This window comes from Triticum dicoccoides, chromosome 3B, assembly GCF_002162155.2.
Source record: "Triticum dicoccoides isolate Atlit2015 ecotype Zavitan chromosome 3B, WEW_v2.0, whole genome shotgun sequence".
Lineage (NCBI taxonomy): Eukaryota > Viridiplantae > Streptophyta > Magnoliopsida > Poales > Poaceae > Triticum > Triticum dicoccoides.
The window spans coordinates 281037854-281051734 of NC_041385.1; positions in this window are offsets into that span (position 1 = coordinate 281037854).

Here is a 13881-nt window from a genome sequence, read left to right on the forward strand (position 1 = left end):
CATTTTTTTCTAGACTCAACAACGCCAGCAAACAATCAAGCAGGGGGCTTCTAAGTCGGGGATGGCTCTGATTACCAACTTGTAACACCCACGATGCGGCTATATCTCCCACGTGTCGAAGCACGACTTAGAGGCATAACCGCATTGTGGTTTTGTCGCAAGAAGGGTCATCTTCACACAATCCCATGTAATGAACAAGACTGGGATAAAGAGTTAGCTTACAATCGCCACTTCACACAAGTACTTAAATAAATCATACATCATTCAGAGTACACACATAGTCCGACTACGGACAAAGCCAAAAGAAAAGAAGATAACCCAACTGCTAGATCCCCGATCGTCCCAACTGGGCTCCACTACTGATCAACATGAAACGATACATAGCAACAACTAAGATCTTCGTTGAGCTCCCATCTGAGCTCGGTTGCATTACCTGCACTGGTATCACCGGCACCTGCAACTGTTGGTAGTATCTGGTGAGTCACGAGGACTCAGCAATCTCAAAACCCGCGAGGTCAAGACTATTTAAGCTTATGGGTAGGAAGTGGTAATGAGGTGAAGTTGCAGCAAGCACTAAGCAAATATGGTGGCTAACATACGCAAATAAGAGCGAGAAGAGAATCAACGAAACGGTCGTGAAGCTAGCAATGATCAAGAAGTGATCCTGAACTCCTACTTACATCAAACATAACCCAAAATCGTGTTCACTTCCCGGACTCCGCCGAAAAGAGACCATCACGGCTACACACGCGGTTGATGTGTTTTAAATCAGATCTGGTGTCAAGTTATCTACAACCGGACATTAACAAATTCCCATCTGCCACATAACCGCGGGCACGGCTTTCGAAAGTTTAAACCATGCAGGGGTGTCCCAACTTAGCCCATCATAAGCTCTCACGGTCAACGAAGGATATTACTTCTCCCAGGAAGACCCGATCAGACTCGGAATCCCGGTTACAAGACATTTCGACAATGGTAAAACAAGACCAGCAAGACCACCCGCTGTGCTGACAAATCCCGATAGGAGCTGCACATATCTCGTTCTCAGGGCACACCGGATAAGCTAAGCATAAAGGTACCGACGTAATCCAAGTTGCCAAGGAATGGTCCCGCACGGTGCTCTAGTTTGGACCAACACTCGGAGGAGCACTGGCCCGGGGGGTAAAATAAAGATGACCCTTGAGTCTGCAGAACCCAAGGGAAAAAGGCTTAGGTGGCAAACGTTAAAACCAATGTTGGGCCTTAATGGAGGAGTTTTATTCAAAGCGAACTGTCAAGGGGGTCCCATAAATCACCCAACCGCGTAAGGAACGGAAAATCAAGGAACATAACACCTGTATGACGGAAACTAGGGCGGCGAGAGTGGAACAAAACATCAGGCATGAGGCCGAGTCTTCCACCCTTTACCAAGTATATAGATGCATTATATCTAAATAAGAGATATTGTGATATCCCAACATAATCATGTCCATCATGGAGCAATCTTCAACTTCACCTGCAACTAACAACGTTATAAGATGGGCTGGGCAAAAGCGGTAACATAGCCAAACAACGGTTTGCTAGGAAGGGTGAAAAGGTTAGAGGCTGACATGGCAATATGGGAGGCATGGTAAACAAGTGATAGGTAGCGCAGCATAGCGATAGAACGGAGCAACTAGCAAGCAAATATAGACGTGATATCGAGGGTAATAGTCATCTTGCCTGAAATCCCGCAAGGAAGAAGAACATGTCCATGAAGAAGACAAACAGACGTAGTCGAACGAATCCTCACAACTCCGGATCGAAACCGAAGCTAACGAGAGAAGCAAACCGGAAAGAAGCAAACAATATGGTAAACACACAAGCATAAACATGTCATGATGCACAATCAAGTATGATGCATGTCCGGTTTAATGAGGCATGTCAACGTGCAACAAACAATACTACAAGTTATGTGGAGCTCAATATGCAACGAGTTGCATATTGACGAAACGCCACATCAATTATTTAGTTCTCTCTCGTTATAAGCTACTCAACAATATTAAATGTTGTTAAACATGGCAAGAGGTGAGGCATAAGTAAACTAACTATTTAGGCAAGTTCAAAAGAGGCCGGAAATAACAAATAACAATTCCGGAAAATCCCCACGTTTTATTTAGCAATTTAATGCAAACACAATTTTAAACATTTTAAATGTTGTTATCATGATGCAGATGACATAATCAGGGTTTATGCAATTTTATGAAAATGTTGACATGAGCAAATTATGAAGTATTTGTCACCGTGGCGGAACGAAAGAGGTGCCACGGCAACTATAACAGAAATGGTGCCACGGCAACATTCCGGCGATCCGACAACTCATTGAGCGACCGGTGCAAACAAAGATGTGGATGACATATGCAAAAGAAGGTGGGGTGGTCCCGAAAACCGGGTGTCCCACATGTCGGTGGCATGGCTTACGGTGAACATGCAAGGAACAATTCGGACACGGTCCAAACATAGGGTGCATCTCATACAACACATGCATTCGGTCCATGGGTGATCATCTCGGGATTATACCTTCGGAGCGTGCGTTTCGGAGCGGGTCGAGTTCGACAAAGGAAGTAGTCGTTCACGGGTCGTCGTGGGCAGTAGTTGTTCACATGGCGACGGTAGTGTAAGTAGTCGTTCACGGCGGAGAGGAACTTGACGTTTCTGCTACCCGGGTCTTCGGTGACGGTAGTTGTGCATGTTACAACATCAAACTTGGAGGGACACCGACATCGTGGTACTTGGTGAAACCCGGACATGGCGATAGAGGTACTTGACTGTCCATCGGATAGTCGTACTCGAGGTCCTCGCGCACCTGATGACTTCGGAAGAGGAACTTGGCAATCCAGGTTGTTACGGCCACGGTCTTGACGTCAACAATGCTAGGCAGCGGAGAGCATGCACACAGGGCACGGCAGAGGTTGTGCACGGGAGAAACGGGTCGTCCAAAAGAGGCAGAGGCCATGGCGCCATGGATGAGCGGCAGCGGCGGATCCGGGTCACGCGAGGGCGGATCCTGCGGGACCTGATCCGGCCGGAGTCGGGACGAAGGCGAGCTCCAGGGGCGGGACTTGGTGGCGGGTCCGGTGCAAGGAGACGGGGCAGCATCGGGCGCATAGGGCTCGGGGACGAAGCACCAAGGACGAGGCCGGAAGGGAAGGAGAGGGCGCGCGGGGTGTGCTGGAACTGCAGGTCACCGGCGAGGAGGCTGGGGATGCGGATGACGGCGTGGAGGCGCGGCAGCTCGGGGCTGTTCCTAGCGTTGGAGGCCGATACTTGGCCGGCAGCAGGGTGTCGCGGAGGAGCAGGAGAAGGGGAGGCGTTGCGTGGAGGGGCGTTGGGGCGGCGCTCGCTAGGGCGGCGATGGCGAGGAGGGGAAGAGGTGCTCGGGCCTTGCAGCGCGGGGAGCTCCTCTACCTGGCGATGTGTGTTGTGTGGCGGCGCAGGGAGGGGAACGAGGGAGAGAGCGAGGGCTCGAGAGATGGCCGGGCTAGGGTTTAGGAGGGGGTTAGGTGGGCTGGTGGAGGCCAATGGCTGGGCCTGCGGGATGTGCCGGCCTGGTTGGTCAGGCCCAAGAGGCCGACGGGTGCAGGCTACCTCTCTCTCTCACACACTAATCCCCCACTTCTCTTTTGTTTACCAAAAGCAGTAAATAGCAAAGAAAGAAAATGAGATAAAGAAAGGGTTGGAAAAATAATTTGAGCATGGGGTTAATTTTCTGGACTCATAAAAATGAGCTTGACCCAAGAAAAATGGAGTGGGCAAGATTGCAAGAATTGAATTCAAAGTCATTTGAATTTAATTCAAATTGTTTGAACAAGGACTAGGATTTAGAAGTGTCCAAAATTGTTGAGATTTTTGGTGGAGCTCCAGAAAATGATGAAAGAAATTATGGGCAAGGTTGGAGACCAAGAATTGAGATAACAACGACATGGGATATTTTGCAAGTGGGTTATGGTTAATTCCAAATCAATGGAACATTTAAATATAGCTCCCTAATATTGGAAGATATGTTATAAAGAGAAGTCACCCTTCCCTCGATTTAAATGGATCGAAGATCCATACAATTTATTTAGATGAGTTTTAAAATTAATGATATGATGGCATGATGACATGATGCAATGCAAATGAAGCTAAGAAGAATGCAACAAACAAATACATCGCACGGCGAAACTCGGAATAGCTGGAAGTCTTCTGGAGCGTCGGTCTCGGGGCATTACAACACTCCACCACTACAAGAGGATCTCATCCCAAGATCTAGAATGGCACCGGAGAGAAAACGGAAGAGGAAGAGAAGAGGTAAAGCTAAGTTGCTTCTTCGACAAAAGAGTGAAACCAAAGAACCTTGAGAGGTTGAAAAGTTGAAAGAAAGAACACAACAGAGTTGAACACAATTGAGAGCAGTGTTGTAGAAAATAGAAACAAGGAACACCATGTGAACCTTGGAGGTTGCAAAGCTATGAATGACAAGTACAATGGACAAGAAGGAATTGGAACCACTCTGGTTGAAACGAGATAAACAAGGAACAAGGAAGAACAAATTTGGACAGCACTCCGGTTGAAAAGAGATGCAAGACCTTATAAGATGAAAAGAACTTAGCAGAGAACATAACACTCCGGTTAAATGGATAAGCAAGAAAATAACATGAACTTGACAAAATGACGTGATGGGTGAAGAGCACAACGTCACAATGCCTCCGGAAGAAATGAAAAAATGGAATGGAATGAATAGAGGAAAACTTGATCTTGAAAGAGCATGCTAACAGGAATTGCTAGAACGGAGTTGTTGGATTATCAACAACGAAAGGATAAGCTTGTTGTGGGCTTATGGAAAAATTCTCGAAATTGAGGCGAAATTCTGCCACTATGGGAACAAATAATATCGTTGATAACACCAACAAGATGAAAAACTCCTTCCACCAAGATGATAGAGAGATAACTTGGATCAATGATAAGCACCACAAATAGCAACATTCCTTAGGGAAGGTTGTAGGTGAAATATAACCCAAGATAACTCCAACAAAGAGATTAATGGATTTAAAATACCTCATTCTTGACAACATGTGAATCGCGAAACGTCAATGGAAATTGTCAAGAATGATATAACACCACCTCAAAAGATAAGGTAGAAAGAACTGCACTTCAAAATGCAAGAAGAAGAATACTTGAATTCCACAAAACAAAACATGTGTTGAGCACCATGTTTATTTTAGAGTGTAGCTTGGCGGGTCATAACTTCGAGAGAAAACTTGAAGAACAATTGAAGAATGAAAAGAATCCTTGACGAACCACCATGTAGTGCCTCCATGAAGAACTTCGGTAATAAAAGGATGATAGAAAGAAAGGGAAGTTGAAAACACAAGGTGAAGCCTTGCGATGATTTAGATGGAGCTACAAAATGAATGAACTTTGAACTCCGGACAAGAAAGATGAATAACTTGGAACCAAGAATTGATATTATGAACGAACTCCGGAAGAAGGAATTGATCACTTTGATGAAACAAGAATAAGAATTATGTTATGCGTATCCTTCACCAATTTAAATTGATGACAAGCAACGGATTTGGCATACTACTTATTCTCGTAGATAGGATTAAGAGAGATATAGCGTAAACTTGAGAAGGTCTTCAACAACCACCGGTAGGATTGAAACAACAAAAGAACGAATGAATTTATATGATAACGAAGGAAGAGAAATCTTGAACGAACCATCGTAAGAATTGAAAATGGGAGTAGCAAAGGCACAATTCACCGGGAAGAATTGGAAAACGAATGAAGATACTTGAGGGGGTTTAGATACATGAGAACGAAGAGATCGTGAACTGATTAGAGGTTATTTGGACGATGCACCGGAAGAATTCAAGAACGAGAGTTGAAAGCTGAGAATGAATAATTCTAAGATGATTGGCTTCGGAGAATGAAACTGAAAAGACTCATGAATTGCTCCAGATGGGTGAAAAGAATTCTCACAATCGAAAACATTTATGAGGATGGCATGAAGCTAGAACCACGAATCTTTGGAAGAACGGGTAAGGATTTAGAGGAACTATTCTTCGGTCTTCACATGCTGAGAATGATGACGAGAACCACCAAAATTGTTGAGGCACTTCGGAACAAAGAAGAATAGAAATGATGAACCAACGATGAAAATATTTTGAAAGCGATCTTGGAGAAAGAATATGACTGATGAACATTCATTCTTACGTCAAACTTTGAAATGAATTTGGGAATAGCTCCGGGAAAATTAGGAGAGTCAGGAAAGATCCTGGGAAAAGACCAGTGGGTTAGGGCCCACTCAAGAGAAACACCGTTGAAATGATTACTTGAAAGGGATATTGCAACGGTTGAATTAAATAGCTTGAATTATAGAAAAAGCTCAAAGTACTCGAATGGATTAAGAATGGAAACATGATTCTTCTGAGATATCTTCAGTACTCCAAAAAAAATGAATGGCGAGAAGTTGATGATTAAGAGGTGCACCGGCATGAGAAAACATTTGAAAGGAGGAAAGAGATATGGTCGACAAAGCTTGAATTGAATCCACCGGAGAAGAAAAGAGACGAAGAATAATAAACTTGTAGCTCCATCAGTATCTTCTTGAGAATCACCGGATAAGAACATTGAAAGAAACGAATGAAGAGACTTCTCACAAATAAAAAGGATACATGATCAAGAAATCTGAGTCCTTGAAGAAAAAGGGTGGGAGGGCAGGAAAACAAAGACAACTTGGGACGGATGAAACAAACACCATTGAGAAAACTTAGAATTGATCTTGCGAATGTTGAAATGTTCAGATCCACTTGAAGAGAAGCACACCGGTCGGAAAGAATTGACATGACGACCTCGATGATCAAGAAGGATTAGTATTCACATATTTATATGTGAACACCATTTAGGGAAGGTATGGATCAACACTTGACTTCGAAGCAACTCGAATACCACAAATAAAACAAAACAAAGGATTTGGCTTGCAGAATAAGCCAGAAACAAACATATGATAGAGATTTCATCCGAAGTTTTCGTAGTGGGGCCCACACGGGCTCGAGTGTACAACACCATCATGTACAAGGCAGTGCACCTGACAAATGAAGCGTCCCTGAACCAGCATAGCCAAGGGTTCTTTAAGACACAACGAGACCACTGTAAAAACAACCATGGAAAGGCGAACCACTAGACGTCGAACCCCAATCTCATATCATGCATCTGTCAAAACGATATTCTAGGAGCTACTTCAATTCCCACCTATAAAACTCCCGAAATTTCTGGTTATGCAAGCAGGTGTTGGGGATACAGGGGAAGCAATATATCTCACCCAAACTAACAATCCCTACATCCAGCCGTATCCATCCGTCAACACATAACCAAGAAACCTTCAGAAATCGTGTACCTCAACCTTCGAAAAGCATCCGTTATACGAGCTATGGCAATACTCCCGAACTCCCGCCCCAGTAATGGGTGGCATCGAGGTTATCTCACCAATAACTGCATAAAAGAGATTTTCGATGTCGGCAGAACTCAGGTATTCGAGAACTGCAACGATAAAATTGTGATGACAACACCTCGGAGCTCAACTCCCCGGGTCACTGCCACATAAAAGACAGGAGGCACCAAGAACAATGTTCTCGTCACAAAACCATCGGAATGATTCCAAGATACCCGCGTGATCCTAAAAAAATTAGTGAAATTTGAGGAGAGGAAAGTCAAAACATCTAGGACAGGAGACCTCACCAGAGCGACGAAGGGACGGAGGAGTAAAAAGAATCCTACTCTCCGATATATATAATCCTAAGACTCAAAATATTTTTTTTCTAGACTCAACAACGCCAGCAAACAATCAAGCAGGGGGCTCCTAAGTCGGGGATGGATCTGATTACCAACTTGTAACACCCACGATGCGGCTATATCTCCCACGTGTCGAAGCACGACTTAGAGGCATAACCGCATTGTGGTTTTGTCGCAAGAAGGGTCATCTTCACACAATCCCATGTAATGAACAAGACTGGGATAAAGAGTTGGCTTACAATCGCCACTTCACACAAGTACTTAAATAAATCATACATCATTCAGAGTACACACAAAGTCCGACTACGGACGAAGCCAAAAGAAAAGAAGATAACCCAACTGCTAGATCCCCGATCGTCCCAACTGGGCTCCACTACTAATCAACATGAAACGATACATAGCAACAACTAAGATCTTTGTTGAGCTCCCATCTGAGCTCGGTTGCATCACCTACACTGGTATCATCGGCACCTGCAACTGTTGGTAGTATCTGGTGAGTCACGAGGACTCAGCAATCTCAAACCCAACGAGATCAAGACTATTTAAGCTAATGGGTAGGAAGTGGTAATGAGGTGAAGTTGCAGCAAGCACTAAGAAAATATGGTGGCTAACATACGCAAATAAGAGCGAGAAGAGAAGCAATGAAACGGTCATGAAGCTAGTAATGATCAAGAAGGGATCCTGAACTCCTACTTACGTCAAACATAACCCAAAACCATGTTCTCTTCCCGGACTCCGCCGAAAAGAGACCATCACGGCTACACACGCGATTGATGCGTTTTAAATCAGATTTGGTGTCAAGTTATCTACAACCGGACATTAACAAATTCCCATCTGCCACATAACCGCGGGCACTGCTTTCGAAAGTTTAAACCCTACAGGGGTGTCACAACTTAGCCCATCATAAGCTCTCATGGTCAATGAAGGATATTACTTCTCCCAGGAAGACCCGACCAGACTCGGAATCCCGGTTACAAGACATTTCGACAATGGTAAAACAAGACCAGCAAGACCACCCGCTGTGCCGACAAATCCCGATAGGAGCTGCACATATCTCATTCTCAGGGCACACCGGATAAGCTAAGCATACAGGTACCGACGTAATCCAAGTTGCCAAGGAATGGTCCCGCACGGTGCTCTAGTTTGGACCAACACTCGGAGGAGCACTGGCCCGGAGGTTAAAATAAAGATGACCCTTGAGTCTACAGAACCCAAGGGAAAATGGCTTAGGTGGCAAATGTTAAAACCAATGTTGGGCCTTGCTGGAGGAGTTTTATTCAATGCAAACTGTCAAGGGGGTCCCATAAATCACCCAACCACGTAAGGAACTCAAAATCAAGGAACATAACACCGGTATGGCGGAAAGTAGGGCGGCAAGAGTGGAACAAAACACCAGGCATAAGGCCGAGTCTTCCACCCTTTACCAAGTATATAGATGCATTATAATTAAATAAGAGATATTGTGATATCCCAGCATAATCATGTCCATCATGGAGCAATCTTCAACTTCACCTGCAACTAACAACGCTATAAGATGGGCTGGGCAAAAGCGGTAACATAGCCAAACAACGGTTTGCTAGGAAGGGTGAAAAGGTTAGAGGCTGACATGGCAATATGGGAGGCATGGTAAACAAGTGATAGGTAGCGCAGCATAGCGATAGAACGGAGCAACTAGCAAGCAAAGATAGAAGTGATATCAAGGGTAATAGTCATCTTGCCTGAAGTCCCGCAAGGAAGAAGAACGAGTCCATGAAGAAGACAAACAGACGTAGTCGAACGAATCCTCACAACTCCGGAACGAAACCGAAGCTAACGAGAGAAGCAAACCGGAAAGAAGCAAACAATATGGTAAACACACAAGCATAAACATGTCATGATGCACAATCAAGTATGATGCATGTCCGGTTTAATGAGGCATGGCAAAGTGCAACAAACGATACTACAAGTTAAGTGGAGCTCAATATGCAACGAGTTGCATATTGACGAAATGCCACATCAATTATTTAGTTCTCTCTCGTTATAAGCTACTCAACAATATTAAATGTTGTTAAACATGGCAAGAGGTGAGGCATAAGTAAACTAACTATTTAGGCAAGTTCAAAAGAGGCCGGAAATAACAAATAACAATTCCGGAAAATCCCCACATTTTATTTAGCAATTTAATGCAAACACAATTTTAAACATTTTAAATGTTGTTATCATGATGCAGATGACATAATCAGGGTTTATGCAATTTTATGAAAATGTTGACATGAGCAAATTATGAAGTATTTGTCACCGTGGCGGAACGAAAGAGGTGCCACGGCAACTATAACAGAAATGGTGCCACGGCAACATTCCGGCGATCCGACAACTCATTGAGCGACCGGTGCAAACAAAGATGTGGATGACATATGCAAAAGAAGGTGGGGTGGTCCCGAAAACCGGGTGTCCCACATGTCGGTGGCATGGCTTACGGTGAACATGCAAGGAACAATTCGAACACGGTCCAAACATAGGGTGCATCTCATACAACACATGCATTCGGTCCATGGGTGATCATCTCGGGATTATACCTTCGAAGCGTGCGTTTCGGAGCGGGTCGAGTTCGACAAAGGAAGTAGTCGTTCACGGGTCGTCGTGGGCAGTAGTTGTTCACATGGCGACGGTAGTGTAAGTAGTCGTTCACGGCGGAGAGGAACTTGACATTTCTGCTACCTGGGTCTTCGGCGACGGTAGTTGTGCATGTTACAACATCAAACTTGGAGGGACACCGACATCGTGGTACTTGGTGAAACCCGGACATGGCGATAGAGGTACTTGACTGTCCATCGGATAGTCGTACTCGAGGTCCTCGCGCACCTGATGACTTCGGAAGAGGAACTTGGCAATCCAGGTTGTTACGGCCACGGTCTTGACGTCAACAATGCTAGGCAGTGGAGAGCATGCACACAGGGCACGACAGAGGTTGTGCACGGGAGCAACGGGTCGTCCAAAAGAGGCAGAGGCCATGGCGCCATGGATGAGCGGCAGCGGCGGATCCGGGTCATGCGAGGGCGGATCCTGCGGGACCTGATCCGGCCGGAGTCGGGACGAAGGCGAGCTCCAGGTGCGGGACTTGGTGGCGGGGCCGGTGCAAGGAGACGGGGCAGCATCGGGCGCATAGGGCTCGGGGACGAAGCACCAAGGACGAGGCAGGAAGGGAAGGAGAGGGCGCGCGGGGTGTGCTGGAACTGCAGGTCACCGGCGAGGAGGCTGGGGATGCGGATGACGGCGTGGAGGCGTGGCAGCTCGGGGCTGTTCCTAGCGTTGGAGGCCGGTACTTGGCCGGCAGCAGGGTGTCACGGAGGAGCAGGAGAAGGGGAGGCGTTGCGTGGAGGGGCGTTGGGGCGGCGCTCGCTAGGGCGGCGATGGCGAGGAGGGGAAGAGGTGCTCGGGCCTTGCAGCGCGGGGAGCTCCTCTACCTGGCGATGTGTTTTGTGTGGCGGCGCAGGGAGGGGAACGAGGGAGAGAACGAGGGCTCGAGAGATGGCCGGGCTAGGGTTTAGGAGGGGGTTAGGTGGGCTGGTGGAGGCCAATGGTTGGGCCTGCGGGATGTGCCGGCCTGGTTGGTCAGGCCCAAGAGGCCGACGGGTGCAGGCTACCTCTCTCTCTCTCTCTCACTAATCCCCCACTTCTCTTTTATTTACCAAAAGCAGTAAATAGCAAAGAAAGAAAAATGAGATAAAGAAAGGGTTGGAGAAATAATTTGAGCATGGGGTTAATTTTTCCGGACTCATAAAAATGAGCTTGACCCAAGAAAAATGGAGTGGGAAAGATTGCAAGAATTAAATTCAAAGTCATTTGAATTTAATTCAAATGGTTTGAACAAGGACTAGGATTTAGAAGTGTCCAAAAATGTTGAGATTTTTGGTGGAGCTCCGGAAAATGATGAAATAAATTATGGGCAAGGTTGGAGACCAAGAATTGAGATAACAACGGCATGGGATATTTTGCAATTGGGTTATGGTTAATTCCAAACCAATGGAACATTTAAATATAGCTCCCTAATATTGGAAGATATGATATAAAGAGAAGTCACCCTTCCCTCGATTTAAATGGATCAAAGATCCATACAATTTATTTAGATGAGTTTTAAAATTAATGATATGATGGCATGATGACATTGTGCAATGCAAATGAAGCTAAGAAGAATGCAACAAACAAATACATCGCACGACGAAACTCGGAATAGCTGGAAGTCTTTTGGAGCGTCGGTCTCGGGGCGTTACAAGTTGCGTGGGTTGCAACGGTGTTTGGAGTAGTTGTGGGACGAATGATACGAAAATATAATCTAAACCGACCGGAATGTAAATAGCTCTGGCTTTGCGAGGGATGGAGAGGTAGTAGCTTCAATGCGTGGAAGATACGGTGTGAGAAAGCGAGGTCAATCGAGAGACATATAGATAGAGAGACAAAGTGAGTGTGGTCCGACATTCATTGAACAAATATATATGCTCTGGAGATATATTGTCCGATTGAGCTTTTGCAAGGGTGACGGCTGTAAGATAGAGCTTGAGAGATAATCCAGTCACATACGTGTAGATATATTTTGTGGTGGGAGGAAGCAAGGTCAACCGATCACATAGGGTCGCCGTGCGATCGAGAGAGTGAGATGGGTTGGAGAGAGTGACCTAGATAGACAATGCGCATGAGAGAGTGTACAATGTGAATAGGTCGAACTGGGCTCAAACATGGTGATATATCGTTTTTGTCCGAGAAAGAGCGAGGTCAATCGAGACATACAAAGAGAGGGAGAGAGAGAGAGAGAGAGAGAGAGAGAGATTGAGTGAGCTTGGCCCACCATGAGGTCAAAAGAGTGCGGCGGCTTGGATGGACTGACCTAGATAGACAATCTGCATGGTAGAGTATAGAGTGTGTCGATCAAGGCCCGAACAGGGAGATATATCATTTGTGTGTGAAAGAAAATGAGGTTAAATGAGACTCAGATAAAGAGAGAGAGATTGAGCGAGGTTGGCCCGCCGTGCGGAAGAAAGAGTGAGACAGTCTCGAGGGAGTGACCTAGATATACAATGTGCGTTTGTGCACACGAGAGGTTGGGGGGCTAGATAGGCAATGCATGTATTTAGCGCAAGAGGGTGAGAGGGAGAGGGGAGAGAGAGAGAGAGCTTAGCATGGGGTACAATAGCGGGTGTGTGAGGTAAATACATTTGGTAACAGAGTGGAAAAAGGGGTTGTGTAGTTGATAGACTTAGAGATCGAAACATGGAGAGAAAGAATGAACGTGTGTTGGAAACCGATAGCTTCCTAAGGTGGTTAGGAGAGGAAGATTGACCGATACAGGAAGTATGTAGCATTTGTGCAGGGGGGGCTGAAAACAACATTTGAATGTACATAGTACGAGACTTAATATCGATGTTTCAATTCGGTATACATTGTAAGATTTGAACCGAGGACCATGCATACGGGTAATTATTTCGAATTCGTGCCATACTAAGTTTCGAAAAGTTGACATTGACTCAATTTGTTGTGCTTTTTTGTAGGTCATATATTTGAATCCATCCAAAAGTTTTCTCACTACCATGGTGTTCATCATATACATATGAATTTGTATTAAAAAGTAGCGTGGATATAGTGAAATGCGAAATCCACATTAGAATTGGAGATCGCTACGTGACACACACTCTAATTCAAATAACTAATTATGTGACACACACACTCTAATCCACGTTAGCGTGGATACCGTTTCGATTTTTTTTTTCAAATAACTCCTCATTAATTAATTTATAGTACTCCCTCTGTTCACTTTTATAAGACCTTGAAGACATTTCAGACAATGTGCAAAACAGTTCATTTTAAGTTGTCTGAAACGACTTACAAAAGTGAATGGAGGGAGTATCTCATTTCAAATGACTAATCATTGCAAGGAAAACACGGGCATGGTAATACATACAGATTTGTTTGCAAATGAAAGAAGATTCATTTACATTCTCAAATGTAGGCGCACCAGGCAGACCAGGGTCGTGTCGGGGTGGACGCTGCTTCGTTGCCTTAAAGGCACCTGCCTTTGGGTCACTGACATGTGGGCTAGCCACCTGTTGGGCCCACATC